Below are 18,882 nucleotides of genomic sequence, written 5' to 3'. Positions count from 1 at the left end.
GTTCAACCACCGCCTTCCCATTGATCCTCCTTCTTTCCTCATCAAAATTTTCAGGTCTTGATGGACCTACTTCCCTCACCACAGTGGGTGGGAAGTCTTCAGGAAAATTATCAATTTCATCAAATAAATCATTCAAATGATTGTCTACCTCCTTTTTCGTAGAGATAACCTAATTATTTTCATCATCTAGTTCTTCAGTTTTATCAGTTAGGGCTACAGTGTCACCTGAGATCATCATCTCCTCAGTGACATTGTCAGCCTCAACTGTTTTATCTGTTTGTACCTCAGTCAAGACATCATCAATCTCCTTCTCAGCCTCATCTACAACAATATTCTCATCCACATTCACAAATTCTTCCTCATCATCTACATCATTCAGGTTAACATCAGCCTCATTGTCATTATGCTCCCTCTCAGCCTCATTCACCACACTGTTTTCAACCACCATGTCATCATTATGAGAAGTGCTTACCTTGATTAATTCAGAGAGGTATTTGAAGATAGAAAGGAATTTATTGAAAATTACAAGTTGGTTGAGGTTGATGACAAGGGAGAATTTGTGATGAAGACTGATGAAACAAAAGTTTAAAACTTTGTTAGAATACATGTGTCTTTAGATGATCAAGACTGTGATTTACTGAATAGAGATGATTTAAGTGACTCAAGTGACAAGGTCTCAAGCTGTGAAAGCTTTAAAGAAGAGGAAAGAAGTGAACAAAATTCAAAAGAAAAGATCCCTTTACTACCCAAGATCACTCCCAAAATGAAGAAACACCATGAACAAATGAGAATGGAACACAAATCATTTGATCTATGTGGTGGATCAAAGGAAAATGTGCCACAAAGAAGGGAAAGTGTCAAAGGAAACAAGAAAATTGAAGAAACCATTAAGAATGATGATCTATTTCTTAATGTTTATCCATTTTCTCTAAACAAGAGTTGTTTGATGTTGGAGAAGTGGAAAGCATGGATGCCTAGCTTAGGAGACGGTCAAGACAGAGAAGTGATAAACAAGATAGTCCAATCAAGTTGGAAGAAATCAAGTTTGTGAAAAGCACTGTGTCAAGAGAAGAAACAAAGATTGAACAATTTCTGCCATTTGCAGTCAACTTCAATGGTCTTATCACACATCAGAAGACTATTGGTGTTGAGCCACCCAGATCCAGTGAAATATATAAGATGGGAAGCTCATTTGATAAATTCAAAGGTCAAGTTTGGTGCAAAGTTTGTAATGTCTATGGTCATCACATTGACTCATGCTAGGAAAGGGTCATTCCTGAACCATTTAATGTTCCTGACAGCATAAAATTTGGAAAAGACCTTGCATTTTACAAGAGAAGATATAATGAATACTTGAGAAGGGGTGAGAAGATGCCAGAATTTCAAGTCAAGAATGAAGAAGCAGCTGCGAAGAACAGTGAAGAAAATAACAATCATCTGAATAGTCTGCTGACTCTAATAAGTCAACAGTTTGTGAAAAGAAAAGCACGACTATGAAGAAACATCTCACCAAAAAGAAATTAAATGCACTTAATGGAGATGAAAATTTTTTGCTAAAGAATGGTTTTGAACCACATGGATTTTTATGGAAACCAAGGTCTGAAGAACAAGTGACAATTAAGAAAAGAGAATTTGTCATTAAAGAATGCACAAGCATAGTCCCTTATGTTGGATATTTTTCTGAATCTGGTTATGAATGTGATGATTCATGTGCACTTGTTTATGAAGACCCAAAACCAAATACAAAAGTTGATAATGTTGCTGATGATTTGCAAGCTAAATTAGCTTGTATTTCATCACTTAACTGATTCATTTTTCTTTGACTTATGCAGGAAAAATCCACCCAAATGAATGATGTATGGTATTTAGACAGTGGATGTTACATGCACATGACCTGTGACAAGAGTTCATTGGTAAATTATGAAGAAAAATTTGAAGGACCAGTTGCATTAGGGAGTGATGAAAATGGAGGGAAAATTGTGGGGAAAGACATTCTTACAAATGGAAAAGTATCTTTTGATAATGTCATCTATGTGGAAGGATTACAATATAATCCTTTGAGCATCTCACAAATGTGTGATAAATGTTATAAGGTTGGATTTGATGATTCACACTGTTTCATCCTCAAACATGAATTTGTAATTCCTCCTGATATGATTGTTAGGACTGATATTTTCAATACTGAGGATATGTTATCCTTGAAGATGCGTCTGGATCAGTTATACTCTTGAAGAGTTCCAGAGCCATGTCAAAGATCAAGGATCCTCAGAGGTTGGTATTATTAACAATTGTTTCATGTGTGTAGGTTAATATTCAACAGAAGTAACGACTCTATGACTGAGTCTACCTTAAAATTCGTTACTGGAATCTCCTAGCACGTGGTCAATGAACGTTGGAGGAGTCGTCGAAGAGTGGAGGATAGATAGGGATTATTTTTAATTGTAATTTCCATTATATACATTGAGATAACGATCGATTAGAAGACACTTGTACACACACACACTCAGAGAAGAACTCAAAATTCTCTCTACACACTAGCATTCGTTGTAACATCGATCGTAATCTCCAAAACACTTGTAACCTTTTTTGATTAATAAGTTGGTGATTGACGAGTTGTCATCACCCGGGTTTTTTTCTTTTGATCCAAATAAGATCAAAGGGTTTTTCCTCACAACAAATCGCGTTGTTCATTCCATTTTCATTCATACAATAGTTGTTGTTAGCATAGCACTATACCTCACAACTACGGATTTGGATACATTATCCTTAGTAGATTTTTGTCCAAAACAATTTAGCGCCCACCGTGGGCCAATTGGTGTTATAATCCAGAAAATACCCTATCATTTTCAACATTTTCATACTCATATCACTATCAATGGCCTCTCAATCAACCTCTTCTTCATCAACCATGCCAACTTCGGTTCCTCTCTCATCAAAAACTTTTCCGCCGATGCCTCCGCCAATCACGGGAGCACCACGAGCTACCGCTGCTGGGAACAAGACACAACTGCCAGTCTTCCAGAGCTCGAAAACTACCGCTGCCACTTCGGTAGTTAATACTAACAATGATGTTTCTAATATGTTTTCGCAGGTCAAAGCATACATGGAGCAACAAACCAAGACTAACCAGAGGATCCTCCGGGAGATAGAAGACCTCAAGAGGACTAAGAGGCCGGCAGAGGATCAAACTCCTCTAATGCCTAGGATGCTGGATTTCACTACTCTAGGATCCTTGGCTCAACATGCGCAAGGATCATCCATCCTTCAACCGGGGTCCATGGGTCATCCAGCTCAAGGATCCTTAACTTTTCAGCAGGGATCATCCATCCTTCAACCGGGGTCTATGGGTCAGATAGCTCAAGGATCCTCAGTATTTCAGCAAGGATCATCCATCCTTCAACCGGGGTCTATGGGTCAGCTTGCTCAAGGATCCTCGACCTTTCATCAAGGACCATTGATCCTTCAATCAGGATCCTTCAGATCATATCTTCAACGATCCTTCAACTCCCAACCATTGGGATCCTTTATCCACAATCAAGGATCCTTCTTCCAGGATCTAGGATCCTCTGGGGTTCAACATCAACGATCCTCTGAGGTCCATGAAGGAGATATAATCCCCATGCAGACCATAGCTTCATGTGGACCAACTCCTGTAGCAGACACTTCTTATCTCAGTCATTCTTCTGGAATGCCAACCTTTACGCAGCAAAGAGGTAACACGTATGATCCCATATCCTTGGATGCTAACCATGGTTCCATGCAGGTTGCAGGTATCAACCAAGCAATGGATAAGGAACTGCAAAAACTTAAGGATATGATATCCAGCGTATCCGGGGTAATCCGCCCAATCCATGAGATACTGGAGGGAAGCCACAAGTTATCCATATTTGCTCCACCTATCTGTGATGCTGAAATCCCGAAGCGATTCCAAAGAAAGGATGGAGATCAATCCCATTCCTGAGAGACTTAAAGAAGCTTGTTTGTGCAAGGGCTTCGGATCCACACTGACAGGATCTGTGTTAAAATGGCTGCTAAGTCTTCCTCGCTTTTCTATTACTTCTTTCTCGCACTTAGTTAACTTGTTCAGCAGTCAATTTTCCTGTAGTAGGAAATTTGAGAAGTTAACTAGTGATTTATACCGAGTTATCCAACCTAGTGATGTATCCCTTAGGGACTTTGTTACGAGGTTTTGCAGGGAAGCTCTGGAAATCCCTAATCTTGACATGGCTACTGCTGTTGAAGCATTCAAGATGGGACTTCAAAGGGGCTCCCCCTTTTATGATGATCTTGTGATGACTCCTTGCAGGTTCTTAGATGAAGTTAGAAACAGGGCACTCAGATTCATATGGTTGGAAGATAACAAGAGGATCCAGGATCGTCTGGGGAATCAAACAAAGCAATAATCTTTCGACAAGAAGCAAGGATTCTCATTCAAGAACAACAATTCGAAGCCATACTCAAATTCAACAATAAAAATGTTCGAGCTGTTGAGGAAGAGGATGATGAGGAGGATTACCCCAGCTTCTCATAATATTGCTTCTCAGTAGATACTCATGATTTAATTTGTCCCATGAAGGATCTAGGTGAGAAAGCGAGGTGGCCCCGAAAGAACGAAAAGTAAACCACCTTCAGAGACAAGTCCAAATGGTACCTTCCACGAAGATTTTGGCCACATGACGGACGATTGCATCGGTTTGAGGAGGTAAATCGGATACCTCTTAAGCAAGGGCCACTTTAAGGAACTATTGGGAAGAAAGAAGTTTAGGATCCAGGATCCTGAAGAGGCTCCCCAAAAAGCAACTCCGCCTCCACCAGATGCTCAAGTGAACAACTTCATTTCCGGTGGCTCAGACATATGTGAAACTTCTTTCTCCGCAGCTAAGAGGCTGGCCAAAGAGACCAAGTTGGATAACGGGGAAAGACCGGTTATATCTACCACCTCCACAACAGACAAAAGGATCTTCTTTGATGAAGAAGATAAATCAAGCATCCAGGATCCTCATCATGACGGTTTGATTGTTACTTTATTTATTGCTAACCATTACGTACGCAGGATCCTTGTCGATGGTGGAAGCTTGGTCAAAATCATCCAACATGATGTCATCCAGAAGATGAACATCCCAGATTCAGAAATCATCTCGAGGACGTCGGTGTTAGTCGGCTTCAGTGGAGAGACCAAGAAAACATTGGGGGACATCAAACTCCCAATATACATCGAAGGGTTATGTTAGTACACGGTTTTGCGTCTCGAGTCTTTGTATCTATCGTTAATGTATTTTTCATTTTATTAATGTAATAAACATATAAGTTATTAAGTTAATTCGTTAAGATATAGTCTAGTTCACTAAGGATGTTTAGCGAACTAGATCTAAGTTATTATCCCTCCTGATTCGTTAAGGGTGTTTACCGAATCAGGGGGTGATTCGTTAAGTTATTTTTTATTTAAATGTATGTAACGAAGTGGATCCTAGTTCGTTATGGAATGTTAACGAACTAGATCCATCTTCTATTTATAGTGGCTTTAGTCCACAGTTTAATGTTAAGCATTTGAGTTATATTATCGAACCTCTGCCCAAATACTCTCTCTCAAGCTTCAATCTAGTATTAATATTATACACATACGTACAATTAATATACCCATGTAACGTATAACATACAATCAAGAGTAATTATGAACTAGATCCGCATTAGGTTAATTATATATTAGATCTGTGATCTGTATCGGATTAACGAGTTCAAACAAGTGGTATCTGAGCTTTCAGTGCTCATTTACGCTTGATTTGGATGTTGATTGATGTTATTAGATTGATAATTGATAATGTTTGAGTTGAGTCTCTGTTCAGTTTGATTTTGGATTGAATTGATTGTTAATTGGATTGTTTGGATTGGATTTAAGTGTGTAAAGGTATTGGGATATCATAGTGAATTGGAATTGTGTTTTGGTGTGGATTGAATTGGTTATTGGATTGGATCTGGTTTAAGCGGAGAACAGGGGAATGGTTTTTGGTTAGATCGGATACGAGTTAATCGGTTATTGGTTACGGAACGAGTTGTGTTGGATTCGCGTTGTGATTACGAGTGTTTTGGTAGCTTGATTGAGTAATTTGGTTAAGTATTGAGTTAGTAATACAGATTTAGCTTCTGGGTTTGTTTTCATATGATTTCCAGAATTCTGGAAATTATGAGGTTGAAGGTTTGAAGATTTGAATATTCATACTAATTCTTTAACATTTCAGAGTAATTCGTTAAACAATTTATCTAATTCGTTATCATTATCAGCAGTTTTGTTGCCATTATCTAATTCGAGTCAACTAGTTCGTGTGACACGTGTCTTACCTTGGTAATTGCTTTATAACAACTTTTTCCACGTGGCATTTGTTGTCAGAGGTTTGTTACAACCGTTGTAACTACCTAATTCGTTACAAGTTGATTCGTTATAAACTGTAGCTGATTCGCTAAGCATACACTTAGTGATTCGTTAAAGCAAACAATTCTGTTTCGTTAATTAATTCGTAGACAAATTCGTTAAAATCATTTATGATTCGTTACCTGATCAATCTTAACTTCGTTAAGTTGTGATTCGTCAACTACTGTTCATAGTTCGTTACTACTGTTCAGAGTTTGTTACTGCTGTTCACAGTTCGTTAGTACTGTTCACAGTTCGTTATTACTGTTCACAGTTCGTTACCTTTACCGTTCACAGTTCGTTACCTTTACTGTTCACAATTCGTTAACCTTATTTTCAATTTTAACCCTTAGAGTTCAAGAAAATTATCATTTAACAAACATGGCTAGTATGTATGCTTTGGCTTCACAGAATCTGTTAATGCAACAAATTTTGCAATTGGACACTGAGATTGGCTCACATTCAAAATGTCCACGCTTAATGAAATTCAGTGATTTTGCAAAATGGGAACCCCGTTTTCGTGCTCATTTGGGTTATGTTCACCCTGATTGCTCATATTGTTTGGTTGAGGTGTACACTGTTCCTATGATTGGAGATGAGACAACTGGTTACACACCTAAAGCAATCTCTCAATACTCACAAGAGGAGAAGAAAGCATTAGAAATTGAGACAAAGGCTTATTCTACTCTTACCATGGCTTTACCTGAAAACATCTTTCACCAAGTGGGTAGCATAAAGATCTGTGCCTCTTTATTCCAACATATTCGTATGAGAAGTATGGGAAATACAACTGAGAGTAAGAAAGTAATGCTTAAGTTTTAATTTAGAAACTTTAATTTACTAAAGGGTGAAACTGTTGAGGAGATGACTACAAGGTTTAATCACTTGATTGCTGAGATGGACAAAATGAAATTGGAAACTTCCAAGGTTGATAAGATTGATACTACTAAGAGTGCACTACCAAGTTCTTATTCTATGTTTTTAATGGTTCTGAAAGAGAATAACTATTTCACGAATGAAGACTTGACTGCAACTGAATTCTTGCAAAAGATTGAAGCAAGAGAATACGATCTTATATGTTAGAAGTCTTCCAAGGAAAGTCAAGATCCTGCTTTCTATGGTGGTAGTATGCCTCTAAGTTCAACTATTTCTCCGATCACTGCATTTCTTACACAGAATGAAAGTGAAAATGAAACAACCATCTATAGTGTTCCAAGAGCATGTTTTTACACTGCTGGTAATTCTGGATCACCTGGCGTTTCTGTTGGGTCTGGAAATTCATCTGCTACAAATCCATTTGCTTTACCACCAAGTGTAAACATGAAGGAAGCTGAACAAAACTTTGCTTTTCTAACAGCCTTCATGTCTTCATATGAGAATTTGGTGAGTAGTAAGATAACCACAAGTGATCTGACTGATGAAGATTATGATCAAATTGATCCGGATGACTTAGAGATCATGGACTTGAAATGGAACATGGCTATGATTGTCCATAAGGCTAAGAGATTCATGCAAAGGACTGGCAAAGATCTTCCTGCTTTGAACAAGAAATTGGGATTTGACAAGTTAAAAGTGATATGTTACAATTGTCAAGAGTTCGGGCATTTTGCAAAAGAATGTGACAAGCCGAAAAAGGAGTATACTGGTCCTCGTGGTCAAAATCAAAATTCTTCTACACCACGAGGTAATGATGCTGAAAAGAAACCGTCTACTTCTCGGTCACAAGCAATGTTAGCTGATGGAAATGATTGGTCACAACGACTGCTGTGTAATGATAATCAAGCTAATTTGGCTATGTTTGGGCTAACTAAAGACTTTCAAGATGCAAGTGGAAGTGAGCTGTCCTCTGACAATGATTCTGAATCTGATTCTGACGACTCATGTGACAAGCCTCCAACTGTTTTTGCTTGCATGGCTAAGATCAATGAGGTTAGTCATTCTATATCTGCTACTTCATCTGTTAAAGTAATTTGTTTTGAATGTGAGACTAACAGACCTAAGTTAGAATCTTTGAAGAATCATAACGATAATTTAGTGAAAGAGATTGCTTCTCTTAAGGATACTTATCGACAATCTCTTGAATCTCAAATGAGATCTCGAGAGAAGATTGAAGCTTTGTCGGTAAGTAATCATGATCTTAAGGCTGAGTTATCTGTTAAAATGACAATCAATGATCAAAAGTTTCAAGAAATCTTGAAACATAGATCAAAGATAACTGAACTTGAGAATGAGGTTCTCTAGTTAAAGAACAAATTGGGTAAATTTAGAAATTCATCATTTTTGCTTAATGAAATAATTGAAGTATCTGGTAAGAAAAAAGACTCAAAGAAAGGTATAAGTTTTGTTGAAATTCCACCTCCTTTTCAGAATGATTATAAACCAAATCCGTTTGCTAGAAAAGAAGAGGATTTGATTGAAAAAGAACTTGTGATTTCAAAAAAATCTAAACCTGTTAAATCTGAAACTGTTAAAGCCCAATCTTCGACTCAAAAACCTCATATTGAAAGCACTAAAGTCTTTGTTGAAAATGTTGACAAAGTGATTATTGAGGATGTGTTTGAACCCGAGGTAATACACAAAAACAAGAACATTCCAAGTTCTAATCACATTCTTTGTGAACCTCATGAATTTGAGGAAGCTGTGTATGGTTCATTCAAATCTAATGTGAGAAAATAAGACTATGTTAAGGTTAAATCGGTTAGGCTAAGAAACTAGAAAAGCCTAAAGTTTCTGATGAGGATTTGATGCGCTTTATCAATCCTACTGTTTCAAAGTCGACAACTGGTCGTGTGTTTAAGTTGAAAGGGATTGACACGATGTTCACTGAGAAAGACATTCCAATTAGTATCATTAAACCTGAACTGATTGAAAGTGTTTTTCACAATGAAACCTCTAAGATTCAAGATCTTGAACGTCGATATGCTCAAGCTAAAACATCAATGACATCTAATCCTTTGACTAAAGCAAAACAAGTTTTAAAACAAGCTAAGAAAGTGCAGTTTGTAAAATCAACTGGAACTGATACTTTGCAAAGTTTTTCTAATTGTTCTAATTTGGATTTTTATCTAAAGAAGAAGTCAGTGTCATCTGATGATTTAACTAAAAGCTTTACCAAGAATGTGACTTATCATCCTTCTTTGTCATATGCTACTGTTAAACCTCAAAATGATCGTGTGGACATGCGAAGTTGCTTTCTTTGAAGTCAACAAGGTCACGTTGTGAGGAATTGTGGACAATAGAAATTTCAAAATCTCCATCCTTTTGTCAAGGACCATTCAAGACCGGTTCCTATGATAAAGGAGATTTTGAAATGACCTGTGTCGGGTGAGGATGATACACACATTAAGTTTTCAAACGTGAATCCTCGAAAGGTAAATCATGTGAATGAAACCCATGGTCATGTGAAACCAAATTTATTCCAACTGAGCCCATATGTAAGAATACAAATTCAAATGTCGTTCAAGCTGCATATCTAAGACGAAAGTCTAAGAAGCCGGTAACTTATTCTCAAGTTGCTGAACAACAGTTGAAATCTGTTCAAGTTAATGATCAAAGAGAAACCCAAAAGGTGCCCAAGACTGAGGCTTGGGCTGCCTTTTAGTAAGTCCCCGGTGCGATGGTGATCGATACGAGATCCGCACTATGTCTAGGAGTGCGGAATCCTCCTAGACTTGTTTATGGCCCCGGTGCGATGGTGATCGATACGAGATCCGCACGATGTCTAGGAGTGCGGAATCCTCCTAGACTCGTTTATGGTGTTGGAGACGAAGAACACGAATAAACACAAACATACACACGAATGAAATAAACGAATCTACAGATCCTTTATATAATATTCAAAATGCATTACATACCGAACGAGAAAACAAAACACGGCCGACCCGAGGTGAGCTCTACCTCGGGTCTGCCCACACGACTCTCTCTTTCTGTTTCTCTCTATGCAACTAAACAATTGAACTACTAACTTTTTCTGGATACCAAACCCTAAACTTGACACACATATATATAGATACACAAACTCGCGGGCTTGGGCTTGGGCCTATGGTGAAGTTGTCTTAACTTATTTGATAATGTTGTTGTTCCTGAGAATCCCACTCTTCGGATTCATAATTATCATCCATAGGAAAACATCATTGGAGAACTTGATGTGGGCGTTCAAACACGTCATCAAGTTGCTTCGTCGAGTGAGAATAACGTATTGTGTGCTTATGCAGATTCACATTCCTCTGAAATTGTAAATGTTGCTAAATTCACTTGCTTTCTATCCCAAGTTGAGCCAACGACGCCACGTATGGTTCTTCAAGATCCTTCTTGGGTAGAATCTATGCAAGAAGAATTACAATAATTTTCACGTTTGGGTGTTTGGGATTTAATTGACAAACCTGCTCGAGTCAAGAAAGCTATTCCGAATAAGTGGGTATTTAAATGTAAGAAACACGATCGAGGTGTGATCGTACGAAACAAGGCACAATTAGTGGTGCAAGGCTTTCATCAGCAGGAGGGTATTGATTATACTGAAGTGTATGCACCAGTTGCAAGATTAGAGTCTATTCGAATCTTTCTGGCGTATGCTGCTTATAAGAATATCAAGGTATATCAAATGGATGTTCAAAGTGATTTTCTCAATGGTGAACTACACGAGGAAGTGTTCGTTTTACAGCCTCCTGGTTTTGAAGATCCTGATTACCCGGACCGAGTTTACCGATTAAACAAGGCCCTGTATGGTCTACATCAAGCCCTGAGGGATTGGTATGGCACGCTCGCCGAACATCTGACTGATAACGGCTTCAAGCGAGGGACTGTCGATTGCACTTTATTTCAGAAGACTATTGGTGATGATCTTCTCCTAGTTCAGATTTATGCCGAGGATATTATCTTTGGGTCTACAAACTGTAGGTTCCCAGCCGGATCTACACGGAATATCTCGTTCTACGTAGGTGCAGAATCCCTACGTAAGACGATACGAACGTAGAATCGATATATGTTAAACACAAGCAAACACACGTTACAATAAACAAAGAACACGTTGTATTGCAACTAATAACACGTGATATATCAATCACCGATTACACGAACTGAACAACTCTTATCAAACAAGCCGTAACCTAAACTTATATATCATACGACAACTTCGCCTAACATGTTTAGGCGAAGTTGTCACTAACTTCGCTTGTTCCACAAGTTCGCCTATATCAGGCGAACTTGTGAGACAAGTTCGCTTAAACCTTAATACAAATCCAAATAACACGATTACAGACACTAGATACTGAACTACTGACATCATGTACCAACAGACTCCCCCTTGGCAGTAGCTTCATATCTCTATCTTCAAACACGTGTCTCGTAATCCCAAAAATCTTGTATCATCCATCTTCAAGCATGAACGCCTTCTCGTACACAAACTGAAACTACTCTTTGATATTTCTTTGCTTCTTCTTTCCAAGCAGGAATGTAAAATATCTTTTTCTCGTTCAGCACCTGCAGATCAGCTTGAGACAAATTCACTAAATGCATAGGATCATATACTCTCATCAGCTCTTGTTCATCTTCATCCTCCATTACTGCTTCAGCTGTTTCACTATTAACGTACCACCATTTCAGATCTTTGAGCACATCCTTGGGCATTTGTTTCATCGGCACTTCTTTTAGACACCGGATCGGCTTATACTTCATTATCATCCAAGGCTTGCCATCTCCTCTCATTCCTCTGTCTTTGTCTTCAACGAGCTTTCCTCTCTGTGGTTTCAACAGCTCGAACTTTTTCTCCTTTATGCTTTCCTTCCAGACTATCTTCCCAATGATCCTAGCCATATTATCATCACTCCTGTTGATCAACCTCAACCTGGCTAAGTCCTTCACTTCACATTCAGGCAACGTATTCAACGATCTTAACAACCTCTTGAAATACTGAACCCCATCATACCTTTTAATCACAAAAAGCCTCAACTGCTCGTCATATAACCAGCATATAATCCATTTTTTCGATTCAGCATAACCCGGACTCCGATTCAGTTGCTTTTGACAGAAGACATGATTCTTCTGTTACCATCTCAGTCGACCTCATGTCCATAACATATGTATTCTTTTCCCTTGGAGCCTTCATCACTATCCATGCCTCTGGTATCTTGAAACCAGGATACAGTACGATCGCTTCATTTTTGGTAAAGTGTACAGTGTAATCTTTGTCACAGATCTGAGACACACTCAGCAGATTATGCTTCAGCTCTTCAACGAAATTCACCTTTTCTAACTTCATTTTACCATTAGTCACCGTTCCAATTCCAGTAATTCTTCCACCACTCTCTCCAGCAAAACTTACTCTACCTCCCTGAACAGGTTTCCATTCGTGTAACAAATTCTTGTTACCCGTCATGTGCCGGGAACAGCCGCTACCCACAACCCATAGATTGTTTGCAGCCCTGGTCAACTGTTCCTGCACGATTAAAGCAAAGGATTAAAATCTGGGGACCCAAGACCTATTGGTCTTGGGTCGATTAAATCTGTTAAAAGGCATCCCGTGCTTTGGCTGTCCTAAGTTAGTATTAGAATGATTTCTGTAAGTCCTAAAAGGATACCTTCTAGTAGATTGACTATGAGGCCATCCAAACCTTCGTGAATTAAATGAATTATAACTAATGATTTGGTTGTTAATAGGGAAAAACTGAGATCGACTTCTTTGAAAACCTGGATTAGTCCAATATCTGAACTTTGATGAGTTTTCATTCTTACCATTATAGTAATTACTGTTAGTTCTATTCTCAGTTTTTGAAGGCCTCATACCTTTGAATCTCTGATTCAGAGGGCAATCAACAATCAGGTGTCCTATTTGATTGCATATGAAACAGCTCCTGTGTTCAACTTTCGTCTCAACAGTTGTTTTAGATGTTGAGGTTGCATTACTGCCCGTTTGTCTAACATATGGTGGGACATACGGGTTTAGTGGAGAATTCTTTTCAGTTGGTTTATGTTCCTCTCCTCGTTTTAGTAACACTGCCTCTTCTTTTGTCTCACTAGACTCGGATGTCTTGTCCGAATTTGATGAGACAGAACTAGGAACATAAATCTTAACATTCAAAACAGGCTTACTCGTTTCGCTTTTACTAACTTCTGGATCTTTAATCGTAACTTTAACAGGAACTTTCTGACAAATTTCAACATCAACAGATTTCTGATTACTAGGATCATAAGTATAGTTATGATTATAAGGTGGTGGAACTTCAGAATATCCAATTCCTCCCCTTTTAACTGGGGAACGTTGATCACTTACGAGGTGATCAAGTATTGCGGAGGAATTTCTAAATTGCTCAAGCTTTCTGTTTAGTTCCACCACTTTCACCTGGTAATCAGCTATCTGTTTATCCCTTTCAGCAATTAGTTTGGTTTTCTCTTCTAACACTTCATAGCTAAGATCAATTACTTGTATTTTTTCAGCTAGACTGGCTTTAAGACTTCTGATATCTTTCTCACTAGCTTTTATTTTTACAGTGTAATTTTTTTCTCTAGTTTTAGTGTAATAATGATCTTCTATTAATGTTCTAAATTGAGCATCCAAACTAACAAACTGATCAGTTATTGTTTTCAATTGTTCAGACAGATTTTCACATTTCGTACAAGGGAGTTTAGAACTTACCTCAGAGAGCTGATCTGTCACCTCTGCCATATAAGCTTGATCTTCTCTTGTCTCTCTGTTTTTTTTCTTCAGTTTCGATGTTAACCAAGTTGGCCTGTTCGAACACTTCCTCAACTTGCAGATTCCAATTGTGTTCCCCGTTCTGTCTGGATATCATCGCCTTATTTTCATTACTTCCCCCATTCGGTTGTGTTGGCCTGTTGTGACTACGTTCTACTCGTTCACTTGTGCATTCTTTAGCAAAGTGGCCATTCTGTTGACAGTTATAACACCGAACCTTTGACTTATCAAAACCTGGTCTTTCACCAACGAATTTTCTACCAGTCTTCTTCATAAACCTTTTAACTCTTCTTACTATCATTGCAATCTGCCACTGCAGATCCATCTCCTCCAGATCATCAGCATCGATCTGATCATAGTCTTCGTCTAAAGTTGCAGGATCAACGATTTTACCTTAAATGTAATTTTCGCAAGAAGCAATGAAAGATGCATAGAGAGCAAACTGCTGTTCAGCAGATTTAACACTCATGGGCATTTGAGAGTAGTTGTTGTTCGGAACACTTGAAGAAAAACTACCCTTTGTTGTTTGAGGTTTAGAAGTGTTTGTTCCACCATCTACGAAACACACATCACCATCCATGTTGAGAGTTACATGACCATTATGAGTTGAGTTAGAGCTCGTGTCTCCCTTTGAGTAGTAAGCAGATGATTCTGACTTCGAACTTGAACTTGAATTAACTTTCGCACCATACATTCCCGGATCCTGAACCTGATCAGTTGGTGTCTCTTTTCGAACCATGTTAAGTTCAAAAGTTCGTAGTTTATTGACTGCTGTTTCCAAGTCAATGTTGGCAAACTCTTTATCTTCTCTCATCAAGACAGTGTACATTTCCCATTTCGGTGGGAGAGCATCAAGAAGTTTTTCTACGATCTCCTCTTCTTTGTAAACAATGGAATAATTGCTGAGTTCGGTCATCAGGTGATAATATCTTGTGATGATATCATCAAGTGATTCATTCTTCAAATACTTGAACACCGAGAATTGGGTTTTGAGTAGCTTAATCTTGGATGCACGTATCCCCACATTACCTTCATATCGGTTTTCAAGCGCTTCCCATAGCTCTCTGGCGGTTTTATATTTCCTGAAGGTGTGAAGAATTTCTTGTGAAAGAGCCATTGTTATCGCAGCATGATCTTTGCTTTCAGCCTCATACATCTTCTTTTCTTCCTCTTCCATCTTATTGTATTTCTTAATTTGTTCACGACCCTCATACAAAGCCGTTGGTGGAATGTATCCATCTTGAATGCACACCCACATCTTAGCATCTTGATATTTAACATACTGCTCAAACCGATCTTTCCAAGCCACGAAATCGGTTCCCTTAAGCATTTTCGGTGCCTTAGTAGCTGAACCTGCTTCCACCTCCATTTTTACCAGTTCCGTAATATTTATGGAAGTCATCTTTTATAGAAGTACGAAACGAAAACACAAAGAAACCCGAAAAATTTTTTTAATTTTTTTTGAACAGTACCAGTAGGCGAAGTTAAACTTAACTTCGCTTAAGTCCTAACTTCGCTTGATCTTTCAACTTCGCTTTCTTCTCAACTTCGCCAGATTAGGCGAAGTTGTGGATAACTTCGCTTAAGTTAAGCGAACTTGTGAGGTAGACGAAGTTGTTAATAACTTCGCTTAACCTTATATCTTCGCCTAAACCCTACAAACAGTGACGGCAACTTCGCCTGATGAACACAATGTTTTTGCAGGTTTGATTTTGACGTTTTGCGAGCTATGCGAAGGTGTAATGGGTTGTTTTTGATGGTGGGAGGTGAGTAGGACACAAAAACTCGGTATATTAACGTAAACTCGTCCCGCAAATAGTCGAACGGAACGATTTCTACACCCGTGTGATAATCCCGAACCACACAATCACGAGCAAACGCTCTGATACCAAATGTAGGTTCCCAGCCGGATCTACACGGAATATCTCGTTCTACGTAGGTGCGGAATCCCTACGTAAGACGATACGAGCGTAGAATCGATATACGTTAAACACAAGCAAACACACGTTACAATAAACAAAGAACATGTTGTATTGCAACTAATAACACGTGATATATCAATCACCGATTACACGAACTGAACAACTCTTATCAAACAAGCCGTAACCTAAACCTATATATCATACGACAACTTCGCCTAAAATGTTTAGGCGAAGTTGTCACTAACTTCGCTTGTTCCACAAGTTCGCCTATATCAGGCGAACTTGTGAGACAAGTTCGCTTAAACCTTAATACAAATCCAAATAACACGATTACAGACACTAGATACTGAACTACTGACATCATGTACCAACACAAACGACACGTTATGTAAGGAGTTCAAGAAGTCCATGCAAACGAAGTTCGAGACGAGCTCGATGGGAGAGATGAATTTCTTTTTAGGGTTGCAAGTTCACCAGACCAAGTATGTGAACGATGTCTTGATCCGATTCAAGACATCTGCTGGAATAATCCCTTCAACTCCTCTCCCCGTGGGTCACAATTTATCACTGGATGAATTGGAGGATGCCGTTGATCCTACCCTCTATCGTGCTATGATCGGATCTTTAATGTATCTAACGGCTTCTCGCCCTGACATTATGTTTGCTGTTTGTCTTTGTGCTAGGTTTCAAGCAAGTCCACGAGTGACTGACCTAGCAGCGGTTAAGCGAATACTTCAGTATCTGAGGGGAAATCCAGACATCGGGTTGTGGTACCCCAAGGAAGATAACTTTGAGCTTACCGCCTTCTCAGACTTGGACTATGGAGGTTGTAAGATCAACTTCAAATCAACCACGACAGGGTGTCTATTTTTAGGAAACCGGCTTGTTTCCTGGCAGTGTAAGAAGCAGACAATGGTCTCCACTTCAACCGCTGAAGCTGAGTATGTTGCAGCCTCGAGTTGCTATTCCCAGGTTTTGTGGATACACCACCATCTTCGCGACTAAGATTAGAAGTTTCTTACTACTCCTATTTTGATTGATAACTCTGCTGCAATATCTATCTCAAAGAATCCCATATAACATTCTAAAACTAAACATATCGAAATTCGATATCATTTTATACGGGATTGCTTTGAGAAGAAATTAATTGACCTTGAGAAAGTACATACTGACTTTCAGAAAGCCGATCTATTTACCAAAGCCTTTGATAAAACTCGTTTTCAATTTTTTCTTGGTTTAAATGGATTGAAGACCCTCGCTGATATCCTGAAACAAGGATGACTATATTTCTTTTCTGTTACCTTTTATTTTAAAATTTACTTTGGTTTTCAGGTTTTAGGGGGTGAAAAATTAGAAAATACAAAAATATTGTGTTTTTAGTCTGTATAGATAAAACCCAAAAACATTAAAATTTTAAAATCCAAAAACATTTGAAAATTTGAAAAGTCAAAAAGATTGTGTTTTTTAGTTTGTACAGAAAAATCTGAAAAACCAAAAAGATTGTGAATTTTATTTTGTTTATAAGAAAATTGAAAAAGACAAAAGGACTGTGTTTTAATGTATGTATAGAGAAAAACCTAAAAGATTTTTTCATACATTCGCTGAAAAGCATGTCAATTACCCAAATTTGAAGGACATGTACTTGTATATGTTTGGTCCTGACATTTACCTGTAAATGATCGGGTTAGCCATTCACCTGATAATGGAAAGTAGTTGGGGCGTTCGTTATGCGTTTTAGTTAATTTTCTCGCTGAAAATTATGTCGGTTATTTAAGTTCGTGAAGCATGCTTGCGTGTTTTGGTCCTATTATTCACTTGTGAATTGATAGGTTAGCCATTTATTTATAGACTTAAGTTAACTGGGGCGATTAAATTTATCTTTATTTTGTTTTATTCTCCTCAAAATTTTGAGTTTTTTGAAGAAAAAAGAGAAATTTATAGTATATTGACTATCTTGACCCCAAATCCAGCAAGAAATAAGCTTAAAAGACTGTGTGCTTAATTGCATTGGTGCATTGGTAGGTCTTAAAACAAACAAGTAGAGTAAAGTATGTTATATAAATGTAAAGAAACGCCAAATTGAAAGAGGTGTTAGTCTCTAGAAAAAGTTTCGGTGAGGATGGCAGAAATGTAATAACCTGTCATACTCAAGCCTTATACTTGTTTGATCACCCGAAAATAAAATAAAGCAAATAACAAGCTTTGAGTTTCTGGACACTGTGAGTCTTTATGCGGCTTAATCATCTGGGTATTCATATGCATGAATATTTTATTCACTTTTAGAGCAAACCCAAAGTCATTAAACTTGATCACTGCTGTACTTCGTACAAATCTAAATTACTGACTTGATCAAAATCCGCTGTTAGTCATACATTGTTCCTCCCTTGCGCGCGTCTTAATACCAATAAAAACGGATACCAGGGGATACAATGTATGTAAGCCGACATATGGACTCATGCATATTCACTCACAGTAAAAGAAAGTCAATGCATTGCTAAGAAATTTCTATAAAATTCAAATTTTGATCAACAATATAATGGTTTAAGTCAAGTTGTGTAACATCCTGCTTTTGATAAGAATTAATAAAATAAATTTCGTTCATTTTATAAAGTGTCGTGTGTCAGTTTAAATAAATAAACTAATAGAAGGTGGGCTTGGACTTTAGAAGATGGAAAATAAAGAATGGAATGGGCCTTAGGTCCATGGGCTTAAGGGAGTATAAATACCCCTTAAACCCTAAACCTTTCCATTTTTATCCATTCTCTACACCATAGCCTACACCTTGGAAAACACACACACCATCCTATAACCCAAACCAAGATCCGAAGTCGAAACCCAAGATTGTTGGTGCTAGATCGTTGTGA

This window comes from Bidens hawaiensis, unplaced genomic scaffold (genome assembly GCF_021521415.1).
Source record: "Bidens hawaiensis isolate Kalapana, Puna unplaced genomic scaffold, B.hawaiensis_p1.1 tig00044252_1, whole genome shotgun sequence".
NCBI lineage: Eukaryota > Viridiplantae > Streptophyta > Magnoliopsida > Asterales > Asteraceae > Bidens > Bidens hawaiensis.
Note: the sequence above shows the minus strand (reverse complement) of the source record.